This window comes from Bos taurus, chromosome 23, assembly GCF_002263795.3.
Source record: "Bos taurus isolate L1 Dominette 01449 registration number 42190680 breed Hereford chromosome 23, ARS-UCD2.0, whole genome shotgun sequence".
NCBI classification, from domain to species: Eukaryota; Metazoa; Chordata; class Mammalia; order Artiodactyla; family Bovidae; genus Bos; species Bos taurus.
Window position 1 is genome coordinate 7,877,311 of NC_037350.1, and position 21,067 is coordinate 7,898,377.

Genomic DNA, 21,067 nt, shown 5'->3' on the forward strand with positions numbered 1-21,067 from the left:
CCAGCAGGGGCTGGCTGGCGTGGGCAGCTGTCAGCTGGTGTCGGGCTGCCCTGGGGCAGGGCCAGAGGGCCTGGGAGGGAGAGGGAGGAAGGGGAGGAAGGGAGGAGGGGTCTGGAGGGATGTCAGGCCCTGGGCACCAAAGGCCAAGTGCCTCAGGCCCCTGGTTAGCTTTTGATTCCCTGTTTATGGGGTAAGGCTGGCGTGGGGGTCGTGTTCTCCCTTCTCCTCGTCTCCCGCCTCCACCCCAGTCCCGACAACGTCACTGCCAGTTTGCCCCTAGCAGCGGCTGCCAGAGGACAGTCTTGGGCGAGACATTCAATCAACAGTCAGTGTGAGGACAGTCAGTGCATCAGGTGTTTTCAAGGCCCTCGTGGGTACAGATACTTGGCTAGGCTGAGCCAGAAACCTGCCGGAACAGGGCCTGTTGTCAGGGGGTTACAGTCAGGGCCTCCGGCAAGTCACAGGGCAGCTCCAGGGTAAGTGGTGAGAGGATGGGGCGTGGTGTGCGTGTGTGTTCAGGGGGCGTGGTGTGCATGAGTGTTGGTGGGGGGGGCGTGGTGTGCATGTGTGTTCAGGGGGCGTGGTGTGCGTGAGTGTTGGTGGGGGGGTGTGGTGTGCATGTGTGTTCGGGGGCATGGCGTACGTATGTGTTGGTGGCCTGGGGGGGCGGTGGGGGGGCGTGGTGTGCGTGTGTGTTGGTGTGCGGGCGTGGTGTGCGTGTGTGTTGGTGGGGGGTCATGGTGTGCGTGTGTGTTAGTGGGGGGGCAGTGTGTGTGTGTTGGGGGGGTGTGTGTGTGTTGGTGGGGGGGTGTGATGTGCATGTGTGTTGGTGGCCTGGGGGGGGGCGGTGGGGGGCAGTGTGTGTGTGTTGGTGGGGGGGCGGTGTGTGTGTGTTGGGGGGTGCATGTGTGTTAGTGGGGGGCGTGGTGTGTGTGTGTGCATGTGTGTTGGTGGCGGGGGACGGTGTGTGTGCTGTCACCAGGCTGGGGGAAGCAGGGAAGGTATCCTGGAGGAGGTGACCTACAGAAGGAGACCTGAAGGAGGAGGCGGCTCATCGGGTTTGGTGTGGGGGAGCGTGGTGAGGGGAGAGCTCAGAGGGGCAGGTGTGGGGGTGGGCAGGGATGCCTTACAGCCCTCTGTCCTCAGCTTCTCAGGAGGTTCCCAAGGGCTTCCTACCAGAGAGAGCGGGGCTCCACTGTGTGCAGAGGGCTCGCTCTGGCCTGCTTTGGGGAGAGGGTTTGAGGATACCAGGCAGATGGGCAGGTGCTGAGCCGCAGCTGCTGTCCTCCAGGTGCGCCCTGGCCTGGCAGGGAGAGCAGGCGCAGGGTGGAAGCCACAGGCAGTTTCCTTAGATGTTGAGGAGGCAGGCTGGACAAGGTCTGGGGGCGGTGAGCAAAGGACAGGGACTCAGCAAGGGGCAGACTTCAGGTCCGAGTGACGCTGGACCAGGTATCAGGAAGGCCTGAAGTCCGCCCTTCAGGTCCCCGCGGCCAGCCTGCACTCCTGGCCGTGGTGCCTCTGGGTGCTGAGCGGCCCACTCGCACTGACCCGCCCATGCCTTCTCTGTGTGTGAGCGCTTGGTCCCCTGAGGCTCTGCCCAGTCCCCTCTGCCAGCTTCTCTCTTGGCGGGTCCTGCCCCTGTCTCACTCTGGGCCACGTCCCCCATGTCCTGGTTCCCCAGGGCCCCCTCCCCCGCCTCCTGGTCTGACAAGCCCCCTCCCGCCGCCCCTCGCAGAGCTGTTGCTGCAGCACCAGGTGCCTGGCTTTCCCCACGCCCCTCCTGCGTTTCCCTGTGTCCATGGAGCCCCTCTACCAGTCTCCCTCACTGCTCACTCACAGCAGGAGAGCCAGGGCCAGAACCCCAGTCTCCTGACCCTCCTCCCAGAGGCTTCCTCGGTCCCTGTCCACGCAGTGCCTGCCGCACCCACTCTGGGGCCTGGCACAGCACGTGCTGCTGGACAGATGTGTTATTGGCAGAAAGAGGGGGCTGGGGCCCCCACCCACCAACCCAGCCCAGCTGCCCTTCCTGCTGATGAACTCTTTTCCAGGTTCCCCCCGCAGGTCCTCCCCTTCCCTGGACAGGGATTCCTGGGGCACCCTGAGGCCTGGTTTAAAGCAGAGTGAGGATCCCAGACACCCTCGCCCTTTGTTCCCCAGCCCAGACTGGCGAATTCCATTTCAGCAGGGAAAGCAGGTCCAGCTAAAAGGCTGGGGTCTGATTGCCTGGCCATGACCTTCCTTCCCCACCACCCTCCCTCATTCCCCTTTCCTTCCTGGCTGGGCTCAGATCCCTGTTTGGGAACCTCACAGCAACACAGGCCGAGCAGGGGGGCCCCTAGAAGGGCAGAGGGGAGGGCCCACCATGGCCCCGAGGGGCGGAGTCTAGGGGAACTCAGGGCCTCAAGAGGGTTAGTTCATCTTCCAGTGGTTTCTATTTTTGCTCTGTTGTTGCAAAGAGCAAGATGCCACACTGACTCCTCATTCACTCATTAATTGAACAACGTTTCTGAGCACCTAGGATGTGATCTGAGACACAGCAGTGAGCAAAAGCACCCATGATGTGGGCCTTTCTGTTGTGCAATCAGAGGGCGCTCTATTTCTGTTTCCGGCTGCTGCCAAGTTCTCTCCGTGGTCACTTTTCCGAAGCTTGGCCTCGCCTGCAAGATGCCTGCTCCCTGCCTCTTTCCCCAGCCACATCCGGGACCCTGTGACGCTGGGCCTGGTTCCTGTCTCTCCTCCAGGAAATCAGCCCTGACCAGCACCTGGCTCTTCTGTGCACCGAACATTCCAGACTAGCTCTTAGCGCCCACCATTTGGAGGTAGAACGTGCCTGGGCTCATAAGCATGCTCTGGGCTTCCTGGTGGCTCAGATGGTAAAAAGTCTCCCTGCAGTGCAGGAAGCCTGGGTTCAATCCCTGGGTTGTGAAGGTCCTCTGGAGAAGGGAAATACTCCAGTATTCTCGGCTGGAGAATCCCATGGACAGAGGAGCTTGGCGGGCTACAGTCCCTGGGATGGCGAAGAGTCGGACACAACTGAACGACTAACACTGCTACCATGGGCGCACTGCAACCATCTGGGGCCCATCCTCAAGTCAAAGGAGTGGGCTGGTCCCTCCCTGCCTTGCTCCCCCTTCGCCCATCTGCCCACAGCTTCCCCTGACCTTTTCAGGACGCCCCTCTCCCGGCCCTTCCCTGCTGCCCTCCCAGCAGTTCATCCAGCTCCAGGTCTTGTGGATTTCACGTCCCAGGCTGGTCCCCTCTGCTCCATTTCCACGGCCACCTCCCTGCCGTCTCCCGCATGATGGTGCTATAGCTCCTCGTGCTGTCCTCCCAACAGCCATCCTCCCCAGACTGACGATTTAGAACGATTTGGGTCACGTCATTTACCTGCTTAATACTCTTCCATGACTCCCGGTCCTAAGAAAAAATGTCCAAATGCCTCCCCGGGGCCCAGCTCCCCGGCCCCAGTTCAACTCTGTGGTCCAGTGACACCTTGCATGGGGCCTTGGCACCAGCTGTTCCTTCTGCCTGGGATGCCCTTCTTTCATCCCTCTGCCTAGTTTTCACCCTTCAGAGGCCAGCGAAGCATCACCTCCACCAAGAAGCCGTCCCTGAGCTCTCTGATGTGGGCCACCAACCAGTACCTTTCATACTTGCGTGATTATTTGCTCCGGCATGTTCTCCTTCCTCGAGAATGGTGACTTGGCTCATTTCGTTTGACAGTATGTGCCCAGCATGTGGCTCAGCGCCAGTTTCCCAGTGTACATGTTTGATGAATGAGTGAAGGGGTGAGCTCGTTCTGGGTCTCTGGCTCCCCCTCCCAGCCTCTTCCTCTCCCAGCTCTGGCTCTCACAGCTGGGGGTGTGTACAGTCAAGAGCCTTCAGGGATTTCCTCTCCTTTCCCTGGCCCGGGGCGTGGGGTCCTCAGCCTAGTCACTGTGATGGTTTTCCTTAGCAGCTCCCCTGTGACCCAGTTTCCTTGCTCTGGAGACAACAACCCTCGGTGTTCCAGGACGTGTCATCACCCCTCCCACGGGGTAGACATCACAGTGCCATGGGTCCTGCCAACTCGCCCAGTTTCCAGAAAAAAGCCCCTCCACTCCACTGCATGGGCCCCAGCTGGGCATCCCACCCTCTCCTTCCTTCCCTGCCCCCTCCCTGGTGGTGTAGTGTCCTCCAGGACAAGTGTGCAGACCGCTTCCTCCACCACGCCCCCGCTGCGTGAGGAGCCCCATTTTACAGGCAGGAGCGTCGAGGCTCAGGGAGGAAGTACACGTGGTCCTGTGAGCTTCTCCACGGTCTCTTTCTGTGTCCCTCTTTTTCTTCCTGTCAGTTAGGGCCTGGGCTGTCTTAGCTTTTTATTCACTCACTCATTTTTTTTTTTTTTTTCTTTTCTTTGCTGTGCTGTGGGCTTGCAGGGTCTTAGTTCCCCAACCAGGGATTGAACCCGGGCCCTGCAGTGAGAGGGTGGAGTCCTAGCCACTGGACCCCGAGGGAATCCCTAGTCTTAGCTCTTTCTGTCTCAGGTTTTCCCTTTTCCGTCACATTCTCCTGCTCCCTTTTCTGTTTCTGCTGATACTTCTTGTTCTCATTCTGCTGTGTTCAGGCCATATGTGAGTTTACATGTGTGTGTGTGTGCACGTATCTGTGTGTATGTGTGACTGCAAGTGTGTGAACGTGCATGTTGATGGGAGCAGGTGTGATCCAGATGTGGGTGTGCAAGCAAGTTGAGTCGGGGACATTCTGGGCTCAACAGGAACGTCCTGATTAGCAGGCCTAATCAGGTTCTCTGCAGAGGGCAGGGGAATGGATTTTGCCCAGAGACTTGGGCCCTGAGGGACCCCACAGAGGCCCCGGGAGCCCCAAAGGGAACCAGAGAGGAAGGTCCTGGGCACAGCGGCCCTGGGCTTCCTTCGAGGCTGGCGTGTGGCTCTAGCTTGCCTGCCCCCCCAAGTCTCCCAGACTCTCCCCAAGCCGCCCAAGCCCTCTGGTATTTGGCCACCTTGTCCATCAGCTGCTGCCCCCAAAGACGGTGCTGGTCGCTGGCAGCTTCTCACGGTCTTGGGAAGCTGGGCGGCTGGCAACTGCCCCCGAATTGGGCCTGTACTGGCCTGACTGCCTTGCCTCCCACCCTGACCCCACCTGGGAGGGAACTTGTATCCTGGATCCCATCCCAGACTCAGCATCACGGGAGGCCTGGGCTTCGCTGGGATCCCAAACGGCTGACGAGCTATGACCTCCGGGGCTGCAGGGGCCACGACTGACCTTCCTCAGCCTCCACCCCCCAGGGAACTTGAAACTTTGAGGAGACTGCACCCAGCAGGGCAGGCGCCAAATCCTCTGTCAGTCGGCTGGGCTCCACTGACAAGGTCACCCAGGGATGCCACCCGGCAGTCCCAGGAGGAACGTCAGGGGAGGCGAGAGCATGGGGTCAGGGGTGGGGGAGTGCTAGGGAGCCCCCAGTGTGGCCACCCCCCAGCAGCAAGCTGTCGGGGGCACCTGCTCTTCACATGCACACATTTCCTCATCTCACCCTCACATCCAGGGCGGGGTTGGGGCCATTATACCCTCGGTCACAGCTGAGAAACAGCGGCCCAGAGAGGCCGCGTGAGTGGTACAGCTGGGGTTTGCACACAGGGCCCGCTCTCAGCCACTAGCTTATTCATCAATCAGCCCCACGGTCACACCCACTAAGGCAAGGATACCCCTACATCAAGGAGAGGCCAGATGCCCGAGTGAGCCCCCACTCCCCCAGGCCAGTCTGGGGCCGGGTCTGGGCTGGGGAGGAGGCAGGAGGGAGGTGTGGCTGGGTCCCTATGCGGGGACACAGGCAGGGCATGCGGCACGGGGCTGGTTACGTCCCCAGCTAGCGTTTGGCGAGGGCTCAGCGAGGACTGCTTCCCCAGACAGCACTCAGGAGGGTGGATGCTCATGGGCTGTTAATCCAAGAAAGAGCCAGTGTGTGACGAGGATCGAGATTCCAGTTACATGTCAGGACTCTGGGGTCTGACTCCTCTGGCCTTAACTTGCATGAGGTCTCCCTGGAGGCCGACATCAAAGGCCACCAGAGGAAGGCGCCTGCCGTGCCCTGAGCCCCAGAGATTCTGCCGCTGTTCCTAGAGTGGAGGGCGGCCCTCCTGGAGGGCACAGGCTGCGGCCGGCTGTCTGGGCATGAGAGGAGTGGCGCGGGGAGGGGCTGCCCCAGAGCAGCCCCCCAGAGGGTGACCCCACCGTTTGTGCCTTTAATTTTCACAGCTTCGTTGGTTCTGCTGGTCAGAGCAACGCTTTCCGGACAGAAGTGAAATCTCAGAACATCCGAGCTGGAGGGGCCCTCAGAGGCCACCAGCTATCATCTTTTCATTTTACAGCGGAGGAGAGACAAAGCAAGGCTGCAAAGAGATGAAAGGTCTTGCCCAGAGTCACATAACGGTCAGTGGAATAGCCAGACTTGAACCTGCGGCCTGTGCTGCAGGGGATGGAGGGCTGGTGAGGAGCGTGGATAGTGAGGTGCACACACCTGGGTTCCAGTCTCAGCTCTGCCATTTCCTGGTGATGTGACCTGGGACGAGCATCTCAACCTCACCAAGCCTCAGTTTTTGCATCTGTGAAGTGGGCATAATTTTCTTAGGGCTATGTTTTGATGACGTTGTACAAATAAAAAACATTTAGCACAGTGTTTGACACAAGGTACCCCAGATGTTGGCTGTTATTATTATAAATTCCAGTAAGGCCTTACATGAATGGGCCTCTGTTGGGGAGGGGAACCACAGTGACTACATTTTCCAACTCTGAGTTCAGCTTCATGCCCTGAAATGGTTATATGGGGACAGCAGCCCAGAATATTTGAATTTGAGCCTGCCCCCCCAATGCAGGACATGTGGGTACCACTGGGGCATGTGTGAAGTGCTGGGGAGCGTAAGGAGGGCGAGGTTAATCAGCTTGCCATGGGGTGAGCTTCAAGGCATCCAAGCTGGACCCTGAAGAGCACATAGGAGTCCTGGGCAGAGAAGAGAATGGAGGGAACAGCAAGGTGAAGAGCACCCATGAAAGTCCAGAGAGTGTGGAGAGCATGGAGTTTCCAGAAACCTTCAGAGTGGCTGGAGTGGCGGGGGTGGGGGGACAGTGGAGAGAGGACCCCTCATCTCTCCCCCCACTTTGAGAGGTGCTGCATTTTGACTATGAAGCTAGGACCACAGTTCCAGGCAAGGGCCACCCTTCAGAGCTAACATAATTTTTCTGTCATTTCACAGGTGAGGAACAGGAGACCCGCAGAGGGGATGGCCTCCTGGGGACCCCAGCTGCGCGGGTAGAAGCAGGTAATGGCCCACTCTCAGGCCAGCTGTGGGTGGTGGGAGCAGGGGAGGGCTGACTTGGGGAACCGGGGCTCCCGGGTGATGACTGGTGCTGGCAGGAAGGGCCGCCTGGGCCTGTAAGAGTGATGGGCAGGGGTGACGGCCAGGGGCAGCTGATGCACATTATTTATGGCTGCTTCTCCACGAGTCCTTCAGGGCCGTGAAGGTAATTGAATAAGTGAGCGTGAGCAAACGTGGGCGATCGTTTAATTGTGGCAGAAAATGAAGTTGGTTGCAGCTGGGGGCCGCCAGCCCATTACCGTCGGCCGTGGTTTCTGCTGAGCTGAGCACATGGGGCTGGGCGGCCATCCATCCTTGGCCCACCCCCGCCCCAGCCCTGGGCGGCCCACCCCAGGCCAGCAGGGCCCCGGCAGGCTGGTGATCGGGGAGTCTGTTCTTCGGGCAGCTGCTCCCCAGAACACTTTCTCTGCCCCAGGAAGGCCCTGGAGGCTGCTACAGTTGGCGAGGGGCCTGGGACGACCCGGGAGGGCAGGGGCGAGGCCTCGGCCTGGTGGCAAGAACGGGGTGGGGGGTTCAAATCATGACATTTGGCACAGAATGTCAACAGACACAGATAAAGCCCTTGTCAAGCGCCGGGCACTGTTCTAACTACTAGTTGTTATCAACTTGGATTAATCCTCTGATCACCCTGTGAGGGAAGTGCTCTTCTTATGCCCAGATTTCACAGATAAGGAAGCTCTGGCTGCTGACTCCTTGCCCTGGATTGAGAAGCTCTGAGATTCCGGAGCGGGGGGGTCCTGATGAGTGAGGGCTGCTGCGGCAGCGATAAAGGGAAATGCAGTCAGGACCTGATCATGATGGTCCCACGGGCCTCTCGGGTGTTCTCTTCCTCACCACTTGCCCTGTTTCAGCGTGGCTGGCCACCCGCTGCCTGCCCCTCTGAGCAAGACCAGCGCAGAAGCCTGGACCCCAAGTTCCGAGGCAGGGGGAGGCCCTCGAAGGCCTGGCTAGCTCACCTCCAGAGCTCTGGCCCTCTGGCCTTTGCTGCTCTGGTGACCTTTCCAGCCCTCCTAAGGGAGCAGAGAAAATTAGGCTTGGGGACTTCCCTGGTGGTTCAGTGGCCAAGACTCCACGCTCCCCATGCAGGAGCCCTGGGTTCAATCCCTGGCCAGGGAACTAGATCCCACATGCTACAAGATGCGGCAAAGCCAAATAAATAAATAAAAATAAATATTAAAGAACAAAGAAATAAAATTAGGCCTGAGATGTGAGTAGCCAGTTCACCCTCCCCAGCAGAGGGGCAGCCACATGGCCCCAGGGTGATCCATGCCAGGAAGGCAGTCCAGCTGCCTGGGGGGCCAGGGCAGGGCTGGGGGCTGGGTCTAGACCTCGGGGGGCCCTGGGCTTCCTGCGTTTTATCTGACACTCCCACTCTGGCACCAGGCTCACCTCTCATGTGGGGGGCACCCCATCTTCTCCGTGCACCCAGGCTGCGGTGGGGCCCCGCGTGGGGCAGGGCCGGATCGTCAGCCTTGAGTTGGACCTCCTGGCTGCCTTGCCTGTGCCTGGAGCTTGGCTGCCCGGATGGCCTTGGGTGGCCACTCCCTCCAGCCTCTTGTCACGGCGCCTCTGTCCTCCCCCCTGGGGCGGGTGACGTACTCGCGGCGGCCGCCCCGAATTTCCATGGCCTGTGGGCTGCACGGCCGCTTGCACAATCAGCCCCACTCTGAGCGCTAAGGCACGGATCTATCGACTTCCTCCTCCCTCCAACCTGCATCCTCCGCCCAGCTGTGCTGTGAGGTTTTTGAGGGCAGAGGACCCTGTCCTTTTGCCTTTCACTCATTCGTTTATCCAGGCGGCACCTGCCACGTACCAGTGTTGTGCTGGGTTTTGGGACTTTACAAAAATGAATCAATAATGCCCTTGCAGTTGATCCACACAGTGGAGTGAACACTGGGTCCCCAATCCCCGCTAAATGATGGCAAAGGGGGCAAAAAGAGGCGCTTCGAGGACAGAGGATGAGCCAGGGGAGGACTGCACGGGAGACTCAGCTTTGGGAGATGCAACTAACATCTAGCTATCCTCACTTTGGGGAAGGCCCACCATTGAAGGGATTGAACAAGGAGGACGGGATTCAACAAGGAAAAAGTTGGGAGGCCTCTGAAATGAGGCAGCTTGTCCTCCTGATGCAGGAGGACGGGCTGAAAACTCAAGAGTCACCAGGCTCTGGGGGCTGGCGACACCCTGCTTCTAGACCCAGGCACTGCCCGCAGGTTGGGGCTCCCACAGTCAGAACAAGAGGGAGTGCCGGGAGGCCCAGTCTCAAGGCCAAGTCTGGAAGAGGCGATCTTAAAGGATGACTTCCGACAAAGTGAGGATAGAAATCAAGAAAGAAAGCAACCCCGGACCCGGCAAGCAGGGGTCCAGTGTTGGAAGGTGGTGCAGGGGAGGCCTAGGACCCCAAGATTCTGTAGGGAGGGTCCCGCAGGACTGGTCAGATTACCAGAGGGATATGACCACCTCAAGAGGAGGGTTTTTTGTTGTTGCTGCTGTTTTTGCTGTGCCGCTCAGTTTGCAAGATCTTAGTTCTCTGACCAGAGATTGAACCCAGGCCCCGGCAGTGAAAGCGCTGAGTCCTAACCACTGAACCTTCAGGGAATTTCCCTGAGAGTAGGTTTAAAGTCTGGTCAGAGGCTCTGGCGTAGATTGATGACAGGAACACAGAAATTTGAAGGAACAAATAAAAAGCCTCAAAAGGCAACTTGATTAACTTTAGGAAACAAAGAGTTTTCTAGAAGAGAAAATCTAATCCTGAGACACTGCATGATTCAGATTCAATCATATCGACATGCTGTAGCAGGAATGTACGCCTGAGATGCTGATTTCATGGAAATGATAGTAGACGTTTAGAGGTTGGGAGGGGGAGGGGAAATGGGTTATGGAGTACTTGAATCTTAATGGGAAGTAACATTCTAATCGACAGTAAGAAATCAATAGATACAATCCAAAATAGAAAAATCACGAATTTGTAGTATCTGCACATCAGGTAGAAGAGAGACACCCAGGAGCAGAAGAAAACGACCAACGGAGGTGAAAGTTGGCCTGGAGGCGGGCAGGGGAGGGTTTTTTTATCAGCTGTGAAATACTGTTTGATTCTTAAAATTAGACCACATGTGACTATAAACGTTAAACTTACTTAAAAAGGAGAGGAGGATGTTTTGCCACAATTTAAAAAGAGGAAAGGGAAGGAAGAGGCCCCCAACATAAAGATCTAATGCACCAAGGCAGCCCCCCACTCCCACCCCCACCCCCACCCCCCACCTCGGGCTCAGCTGAAGCCGGCGGGTGGACCTGGGCAGGTGGGCGGCTGTGGAAGCACAGAGCCAGCTCACGGGAGGTCCCAGGCAGATGTCAGTGTGAGAAGCTAATCCTCGCTAATGGGTTAATTGCTCCACCTCTCAGATGTCACAAGGGCCCTTCAGCAGCTTCCGGCAGATTCTCCAAAGATTCACTGGCTGGAAGCAGTGACCCTAAATCAGAAAAGCAACTCCTGGGGGGCGCAGCTCCGGACACGACCCTGGGGAGGTATGGGGGGGTGCTGGAGGCCCAGAGTCTTCCCTTTTCTGGATTCCATGTCACGTGCAGGAGCCGGAGAGTGAGTGTGGTGGTGTGTGTGTGTTGGGGAGGGACATGTGTGCACGAAGCACGCACAGGTGTGTGCACAGAAGTGCACACGAGCCCGCGGGTGTGCGTGCACGCACATGTGTGCATGGCGTCTGCTTGGAGGGCTGTGGTCTGTTCTGTCCAGTCTCACGCCCCGAACCCAGGGGCCGCCCTGGGAGACTCGCCTCCCTCCCTGGCAGGTGTCTGGGAGCTGGGGAAGGAAATCCCGGAAACCCGCTTCCGCTTGGCTCTCTTCCTCAGTCTCCTCACATGTTTCTTCTCCAGGACTTGAAGCATTCTCTCTCTTCCTTCCTTGGACACACCTACTCGGAGGTGAGGCTCTGATGGGCTTTTATGTTTAAAAAGGACAAAGTGTTAAGCTAAAGGAATGAATTTTTAATGGTGGGATTTCAGGCCTTTTTCTCTCAGGAGAAGTTCTGTTTGTTTTGGCTTCAGTTTGGTTTTGTCAGAGAAGTTTCCCCACGTCCCTGGAGCCACTCTGAAGCCCCAGGCTCCCTCCTGGATGCTGTCAGCCAGGGCCCTCTCCCAACTGGTGCCAGAGCGCTTCCTGGGGTGGGCGTGTGGGGGGTCATCATCTTCCTCTGGCTCCAGAATGGGCCCCAGGCAGGGAGGGTGAGGGTTAGGGTGGGCGCACGGACCCTCTGCTCTGCCTTCAGCCCGCCCAGCCCTGGCGCACCGTCCCCAGAGGGAGGCAGGGGCATCCCAGGGGGCCAGGAGTGACCTGCACCCCCTCCCAAGCAGTGGGGGCCAGGCAGAGGGCAGCATGACCACCCCAGGTCTGGCCGACAACGGTGACACCCAGGCCGGCTCCCCTTGCTCCGTCGGGGGCGGCAAGTGCCCTCTCTGTGGGGGAGGCCTCAGAGGGGGCCAGGGGAGGGATGAACCCCTCGCCCACCCTCAGCCCCCAGGGGCCCACCCAGGGGCTCTGTGTGCCCCCTCAGGCTGCAGCGGCTGTATCGGGCCCCCACCCGGTACTGACTCTCAGCGCAGCACAATCGCCTGCCCTCTTGTCAGTCCTGGAGGACGGGAAGGGGGAAGGACCACCTCTGGGGATATCGCTGAGTCCCTGCCCCTCCCTGGACTTGCTCTCCTTCTCCTCAGGCTCCTGGCCCCGGGAGGCCCCCAGCGGAGCTGGAGGAGGGCCCAGCACCAGGGGTGGGTGAGATGCCAGCACCCCCTTGGAGATCAGAACTGCTAGTCGGGTCAGCTGACCCCATCTCTGGCCACCTGAGTGACCCTCCTGGGGGACTGGACCTGGAGCTTGGGCTCCTCGGGTGCCAGCGTCACTGCTCTGGTCTCCCCAGTCTGCCCAGAGCCCCCTAAAGCCCACCGTGTGCTCAGCCATGGGACTCCTCATCCGAAGCCTCCGAGCCCTCCTTTTCCCATCCCTCCACCACCCGGCCCGCTGGTACCAGAGCTGCCCTGCAGGACAAGCCTCAGCCTGGGCCACAGGCAAGGCCGCTTGACTCAGCAGTCCCTGCTGTGCCCACAGCCGGCGGGGAGGTTGCAGGTGCCTCCCCTCCCTGCCCAGGCATCAAGTCACAGGGCTTGAATACTTCCCAGGACAGGGAGCTCATCAGCCCCAGGCAGCAGCCTGCCCCAGGCAGAAACGCTTCGACTTCCGAGACAAGTCCTTTGTGATGAACTGACACCTGAACACCGGTTAATTCCATCTGTTTACACATTTTCGTCATCCGCATCATTATTAATACTGTCTACATACCAGCACACTGCAGTATGTCAGCGAATCCTTCACCACTTGTGGAGCTGGGGCCTGTCTCTCCATCATGTACTGGTAGATGGGAAACCTGAGGTCCAGAGGAAGTGTGTCACCTAAGTGTGTGACACGGCCAGGAAGTCACAGAACGTGGGCTCAGATCCAGAGCCCAGGCCCTTGCCAGCCAGGGGTGTGCCCATCCAGGTTCCACCATCTGCTTAGCTCCCCTCTCCAGCGTGTTCTTACTTCTCTGCCAGGGGCCACTACCCCACAAAGCTCACACCTTCTCCCCCAGACCCTGCAGATGGATCAACTACTCCTCCAGGAAGTCCTCCTGAGACAGCCAAAGGGTATGGAAGGAACCCTCTTCCCAAGGTATCTTCTAATAGAGGAAGGGAGGGGTTAAGGGGTGGGAGACAGGTGTCTTATTCAGGGTTCTCATGGGTCAAAAATCTTGGTTAAACTTTAACCAAGAGCTTGCCTAAAACAAACAAACAAAACAAAATGAAGAAAGAAAGAAAAAAACTAAAAAAAAAGAGCTCGCCTAGTGTCATGCCATCTCAGTAAAGGGCAAGACCTTCAAACTCATCTAGTTCCATCCATCTATTCCATGCTAGCATATCTGTTGTGTGCCCATGTAGCCTCTGCTTACGTACCTCCAGTGATGGGGGGCTCATTATCTACCAAGGCAGTTCAAGGCTCAAAATACCTTCTCCTACAGAGCCAAGGTTTGTCTCCTTGAGGTTTCTGTTTCATAGGTCCAGCCCTGCCCTTCATGGGTCATCAGAACTAGCCTAACCCTTCCCTTATGATGTTGGGAGCAAGGGACCATATTCCTGCTGAACCTTCTCTCAGCAAAACCCAAGAGAGGGGGCCAGTAAGAGATCCCTCAGAGAAAATGAGAGGTGCCCCCCAGACAAGAGTGCAACATCCCACTCCCAGTCCTCAGCTGAGCTGCCAGAACTGTGAGCTGGACTGTGTTAGCTTCGGGGTGGAGGGCGGAGAGAGTTCTTGGAGTAATCCTCCCATGTCCGCACCCCCCCACCACTTTGGGAAGTCCCAGGCCTGACTCTTGCTGGGATGTGTTTAAAGGGAGAGGCTGCCTGGGGGTGCCCTGGCCCCAGGAAAGGAGAGATGGGCATGGGGACCTGATACCAGGGGGACAGAGAAGAGGGCGATCAGGCTTGAGCTGCCTAAAAGGTACCTGCCCAACAGGACAGCCTGACCAAACCAGGCTTCAGACTCACGTGCTCTGACTCCCAGTCCCGCTAACTTCAAACCTGGGTGGTATACCTTTACTGATGCACCCACGATCGACTTCTCCATCGCTTCCCATAGTCCTGACCATCAGCCCGTGGTTCCAAAGCCCTGCTGGAACTTGGCTCCGGCGCCCTCTGCATCCCCAGTTCTGTGCAGTGAGGCCTGTGGCCCCAGATGCTGGCATCTCATTGCCTTTCTCCTGTGAGTTGCTATTCCTTGCCCATTCCTCCGCACATGAAGGCAGGGCACAAATAAATCAATAAAACAAAAATAAACACGTTTGTCCCTGTTAAGTTTCATCTTGTTAGATCCACCCCATTGCTCCGGCCTGTCAACTTTCCTTTAGAGCCCGGCTCTGTCATCTGGCATATTTGCCATCATCCCCCCAACAGTGTGGCATCTGCAAATTTGATAAAGTACATGGAGCGTGTGTGTCTCAGATGAAACCCCCTCCCCCAACGGGATGGCTGGAGCACAGTCATGCATAAGCACGTGTCCATACACATACATCCACACACATACTCTTCTCTCTGTCTGGGCCCCATCAACCACCTTCAAGATCCTGGGCCGGGGTGAGCCCCGGGTACCTGTGCCCCCACAGAGGACTTGGTACTCAGCAGATGTTGCTGTGCATGTGGGGGGTTGGGACACTCTGGGGACCTGGGGACCTTCTCACCTCCCCTGGCCATTGTTCCGTCAATCTCTGACCTACCTGCGCCCTGCCAGCCTCTTCCACCGAGGTCTTGGGTCTCCTGGATGGCTGTGCGGCCCTCCCTGCCTCCCCTGCTAAACATGCAGTGCCCCCCACCCCCGCAGGTTGTGATGGCGGCTGCCGGCGTGGAGCCAGCCCGACTGCCTGGAGTGAGGACTCCTTCTCCCCCACACCTGCTGAGCACCAGCCCTCTGATCCTTCTCTTCAGGGGACCCCAGACTTCATCTTTGCAGTAATTGCATACCAGGGGTAGCCAAGTCAGAAAGATCCAGGTCCTCACTGCAGAGGCCTGCCAGACACCGCTTTGGCAGAATGAAAAATAAAACCCAAGGCCTAGACTGATCTTCCAGAATCTTCTGGTCCATTCCCAGCCTCCAAGCACTGGATGTTGGATTGGCGGGGTAGAGGGATCAGACAGTTTCCTCCTCCTCCCTTCCTGTGACACCAGCTTCTTGTTCTTCCCTCCAGAAAGGTGGCAAAAGTTAGTTACATGTATTCTTCAGCTGATGCTAGGAATAAACACCGCCCAATTCCTGGTGGCTGACGCCAACATACAGTGATTTCTTACACTATCGCACCGTGGGTCCGCCCGAGATCCAGCCTAGGCTGTTGCTTCTCCAGGACTCAGGGTTCGGCAGCACCACTGAACCATAGCCGAGGAAGTAGGGCAGACCCGCGCCAGCTCTCGAAGCCTCTGCCTCCCAGCCCCACTGTTGCTTCAGGTCACCAGCTAACGCAAGTTATGGAAAGTGACAGTCGCTCAGTCCTGTCCGACTCTCTGTGACCCCACGGACTATACAGTCCCTGGAACTCTCCAGGCCAGAATACTGGAGTGGGTAGCCGTTCCCTTCTCCAGGGGATCTTCCCAACCCAGGTATCGAACCCAGGTCTCCTGTGCTGCAGGCAGATTCTTTACCAGCTGAGCCACAAGGGAAGCCCACGGTCAGGCCCAGTTTTCAAAGAGAGTAGGGAAGTGTGATCTTTTCTTGTGGCGGGAACTTTGGCAAATGGCCTTGGTGATTCTTCTGCCCGCTAGCCGATCCTGTCCCTCAGAGGGGCCCGAATTCCCACCATCCACTTGGATGCTGGCTCTTGAGTCCAGCGTGGGCTGCTCTTACCCTTTCCTCCCTACCGCCTGTGTGCCCAGGACACGGCCCTCGTCTCTCGAATTTCTGCTCCACGGTGCACGTCTTGTCTTTTCTCTTCCCGTCTCGGTGTGCCACCCCTTCCTCTGAGAGGCCCTCCTCCCACTTCCTGCTTGGAGAATCCCGAGGACAGAGGAGGCTGGCTACAGGCTACAGTTCACAGGGTCTCAAAGAGTCGGACACCTCCCGCCTCCTATCTCCAGTGCTGCTCGTGGGAGGCCTGGGGCTCCATCCCCAGTGGCTGGCCAGGAGGTGGGCCCCACTCCCGTCCATCTGAGCCCTTCCCATCTCTCCCTCCCTCCGATGTCCCAGAGCAGCAGCAGCCAGGTGGGGGAGCCCTCTGAGAATGTGTGGCTGCAGTCAGGCCCTGGTGCCCCCCCCACCCCCCGAGCCTGGATGGAGCTCGGAGGCCCCCTCACGCTTGCCTCTCCAGGGATTGGCTTCTGAGAGCACATGCGCACACCTGGTGCCCAGATTTGTCTGAGCTTGTTTTTGTCACTTCGAGCTATGACACACACTCATGGGGAACTTGTCCGAACCTGTGTCTGTTCTATCACAAGCAACAGACCACCCAAAATGTAGTTGTGATAACATTTCATAGAAACACACACACACAGCATGTCAGAGTGGTTAGACCTAAATAAGGTCTGTGCCTGGGTGAATAGTTACTCTCTCAAGGTCGGTTTCCTAGTTTGGACAGGGTACACAATTCTGTGGGGTCGCTGGAGGAGCTGGGTTGAAGGGTACAGGAGAAATTGCAGTACTGGTTTTGTATCTCTTTATGAGCCAAACGATTTCAAATGAAGAAGTTATAATAATAACACAAGGACTTCCCTGCTCGTCCAGGGGTTGAGACTCCACCCTTCTGCTGTAGGGGGCGCAGATTTGATCTTTGGTTGGGAACTAAGCTCCCCGTTATGCTACATGGCGCAGCCAAAAAATTCAAAAAGCGAAAACAACAGACTTAGTAGCTTAAAACAACACCAGGCATTTACTCCTGATCCTGCGATTTGGGCGCTGCTGGAGAGGGACGGCTGATCTCTGCTCACCTGGGACTGGGGCCCCAGCTGGGATGCTGCACCAGCTGGGGTTGGCAGGCATCTGTCTCCCCACAAGGTCCTTCAGCAAGGCAGCTGCGCCTCGTTATGTGGTGGCTCCAGGCCCAAGAGGGTGAAAGCAGGAGTGACAAGGCCCCCAACGCCTCCGGCCAAAATTAGCCAGTGTCCCTCTGGCCACATTCCACTGGTCAAAGCTGACCCAGGGCCAACCCAGATTCAAGGAAGAAGAAATACCACTTGGATGCGTGTTTTCTGGGTCCAGCGTGGAATGGTCTTCCATGAGATGGAGGAAGTGGCAGAGAACCTGCGGCATCTTTAACTCACGGCCATCACTGATGTGATGGACAGGGAGGCCTGGCGTCCTGTGATTCATGGGGTCGCAGAGAGTCAGACACGACTGAGCGACTGATCTGATCTGATCACTGATGTATCAGAAGCTTCTGAATTTGCCCCAGGGTGTCTGGTCCAGCCTCCTCACTGGGGATGTGGGGATGGAGGCTGGAGAGCCGGCGGGGGTGGGGGGGTGGTCAGCCACGCAGAGGGGCGTGGGTTTAGGAGCAGAGCTGGACTGCTGACCCAGGGCTCACCCTACATCACCCCGGGGACGCCCCAGTCCCACACAGGGCAGCTTCGCCAGCCTGGCATCACCGCTTGGGATTCTGTTTTGCACGTGCTGGTGTTTGCAATCAAAAAGTTCAGCGGCCCTTCCAGTGTGCTTAAATTAGTCCCCATGAAAACCAAATCATTTCATTTGCAGAGAAGGGCTTAATTGCAAGGGGAACGAGGCAAAGGGAATTCTGTTGCCTGTTTTCATTGAAGAAAATTACTGTACTTTCCCCTGTCTTCTTTACTAAACAGAAGCAGCTTAGAAATTGGGCTGTAATCACCAGTGATACCTCTCCTACCCTTTCTGTTCAGAGCCTGCTCAGCATTCCCGGCTCCTGACACCCTGCTCTGGGCCATTCTTGCCCACCCACCTGGCAGGGCAGCCTGATCCCAAGTCCTGGTGCTGGGCAGCATCTCCCCGGTTTGGCTGGAGTCTCACCTCGCCCCTGCGATGTTGAGAGGATTGCCTGAGATGTTACTGGGGCCTCAGCCAGGGACTGGCCCACGCTCTTGGCAGGAAGAAACACCTCATCCCTTTCTTCAGAAAACACATGAAGTGGACTTCTCTGGTGGTCCAGTGGTTAAGATTCCATGTTTCCAATGCAGGAGATGTGAGTTCGATCCCTGGTCGGGGAATTAAGATCCCATACGCCACAGTGGGGGAAAAAGAAAAAAAAAGAAAACACATGAAATCTGCTCCAAGCCCCTACTCACCAGGGCTGCAGAGAAGTTCCATTTTGAACGAAGAGCATCCCCACTAGCATCTTATGCAAAGCCTAGGGCTGGTCATGTATGGATGTGAGAGTTGGACTGTAAAGAAAGCTGAGCGCCGAAGAATGGATGCTTTTGAACTGTGGTGTTGGAGAAGACTCTTGAGAGTCTGCTGGACTGCAAGGAGATCCAACTAGTCCATCCTAAAGAAAATCAGTCCTGAATATTCATCAGAAGGACTGATGCTGAAGCTGAAACTCCAATACTTTGGCCACCTGATGTCAAGAACTGACTCATTTGAAAAGACCCTGATGCTGGGAAAAGATTGAAGGCAGGAGGAGAAGGGGACGACAGAGGATGAGATAATTGCATGGCATCACCGACTCAATGGACATGAGTTTGAGTAAGCTCGGGGAGTTGGTGATGGACAGGGAGGCCTGGTGTGCTGCAGTCCATGGGGTCGCAAAGAGTCGGACACAATTGAGCAACTGAACTGAACTGAGGGCTGGTATGCTTTAGTGCCTGGCAGAAGGTAGGGAGCCTGGGCCGTCTGCACCTTCTGTCCTTTGATGCTGTGGGCTGGCAAGTCCTTGGGGCTCGGTCCCATAGGAGGTGCATGAGGAAGCGAAATTTGTAGCACTTCCTGTGTTGAGAGAAATGAAGGAGGGCTGGGCCTAGAGAGTGTGCAGGGTGGGGTGCAGCCAGTTCCCCATGGGGATAGCGGTCGGGAGGAGATCAGGGTTGGGAGAGGCAAGCACAGAGGCTCAGAGGCAGCAGTGGGCCTGGGGAGGGCCACAAGGCGTGTGGCCTGAGTGGAGGGAGGAGCAGGGGCCGCGGGAGCCTCCAGGGTCTCTGTGAGGTCCTGGTTGTTTGTCTGGAACGAGGTGGTTCCATTCTGTTCTGGCAAACCCTCAGCAACTCAACAGATTCCCCCTCTTTGGAGAAGAAAAGAGAGGCAGGCCATCTAGGGTCACACCCTGGCTCCATTACCTTCCTGACCTCTCCGAGCCTGTCCCCCCAAGGAGCGGGTAACAACAGCACCCGCCCCCTGGGGGCGTCATGAGCGCATCGCGAAGCTATCATATGTTGACTAATTTTATCATGTCTTTTAAAAGAACTTCCTCTACTACAGGGATACGCTGATTAGCCCCAGTTGGTCCTGAGAAGGCTGGGTCTCCACCTCCACCCCCTGGAAACACAGCACCCGGCGGAATGCTGCCCCTCACTCACCAGCCCCTCCTTTTCAGAGGACCCTCTGTCCAGATCCTTTTCTCTCAAGCTTGCTCAGGGATGGGAGTGCAGAGCTGACCCGGCTGCCCAAGAGGTGCTGCTCCCTGAGTAACTGCTCCCCTTATCCCCCCCTTTGGGGGAGGCCGACAGGATAATGGATTTGAGTCCACACACCTGTCTCAACAAAAGGGTTTTTTTTTTTTGAGGCTCAAAGTCAATGGTGTATTAATTAAGGGGGAACAGCTGCTAACTACTGCAGTTCTTATGATAAGTCAGTGACAAACGGCTGTGTTTACCTTTTTCCCAAGCAGAGACTCTGGAAGGTGGCCTGGAGGTCCTGGGTGGATGTCCACAGGCGAGATTTGTGGGGCGCACCTCCCGCTTCCTCAGCCATCAAGCTTCTTTACTGGTGACCCCAAGCCCGAGAGGGCCGTTCGTCCCCGAGGAGGACAGGGCTGTGGCCTGGGGAGCCGGGGAAGGGACCAGCGGAAACTTCTCAACAGTGGGCCCCCCCCAAAGATGCCCTCAGACCCCTTCCTCACGCAAATCCCACTGCCTCGTGCTGTTCCTAGGGAAATGAGAGCTGCTGAAAGGGGGGGCTTGGCCCTTCAAAGCTGAGAAAGGCTGCAGAGCTGAGTGGAGCTGCCTGCAGGACTGAGGATGTTGCTTGCCCGCCTGGGGCCTTTGTGCCAGGTGCTCTCCACCATAAAGGAAGGGGCTGGGCGGCGGGAGCCTTTTGTTATTTCCTTTATTTTGATCTTGCTCCTGCTCTCCAAACAGCTTCACAGAAATAGAACCTGGCGTTAGCTCCCTTCTCAACTTAAGACAAAACACGGCAGCGGGGAAAATCTTGCGCTGAAAATCAGAAATGGGAAGATGGGTTTGTTTTTTCCAGGGTTGTGTTTCTGGGTCCTTGACTATCAATTTACCCACCATGTTTCCAGCTGATGGGAGGATGGCAGGATGGCGCTAACCTGCCAATCGCACCCATGTGGCCGGGCAGTGGAGTGGCCTTCATCCCAGGCTGACCCAGGAAGGCCCACCGCACATGGCGCTGACCCCCACTGCTAGCAGCTCACCCGCTGTGCCCCCAGGGTACAGGCAATGCTGGTAGAGAGCAGTAGGACCCTCAAAGCCCTCCCAGCAACCCTCTGACTCCACTGGAGGGACTCCCACACATCCCGAGCTGTGTTCTCCCCAGTGGCCAGCCCCGAAGAGACAAGTTTGCCATCAATGTCCACTTCCTGCTTCCCTAGGAGTCACCATCAGTGGCCAAGACACCCTGTCCAACTTCACCCGGCTCTTTCTCTCCTTCCTATGGCAGGTGCTCAGCACCTCTGGGAGCCTCTGTGGCCTTGAGGGAGGCAGAAATGGGGCAAGAGAAAGTGGCCCCCGCTTCTTACTACCCAGAGCCCAGGCATACATCTTTTGAGTTCAACCTGCAGGGCAGCGTCATCACACCGTGTTATAAAGTGGAAACTGAGGGTCCAAGGTATGTGGTTTGCCTGAGGCCGCTCCAGCCTTCTCTCGCAGAATAAGTCTCCCTGGCCAGCGCTTAATAACTCTGCACGTTGCCTCTCCTTACATATTGCTTTGAGGGGAGAGGGAAAGAACCACGGACGAGAACCACA

The 21,067-nt window shown here is 57.3% G+C and overlaps 1 long non-coding RNA gene across 2 annotated transcripts; it reads left to right on the forward strand.

Moving 5' to 3' along the window:
- The first annotated feature begins 1 nt into the window (after position 1).
- On the forward strand, positions 2–14,255 carry LOC101905527 (uncharacterized). Of its 2 annotated transcripts, XR_239510.5 has the most exons (5): positions 2–476; positions 6,256–6,429; positions 7,251–7,316; positions 11,262–11,309; positions 12,099–14,255. It is a non-coding gene; the product is annotated as an uncharacterized lncRNA (long non-coding RNA). The 2 variants fall into 2 exon arrangements; XR_003032232.2 differs by lacking the exons at positions 11,262–11,309; positions 12,099–14,255 and adding an exon at positions 8,032–8,710.
- The last annotated feature ends 6,812 nt before the right edge of the window (positions 14,256–21,067 follow it).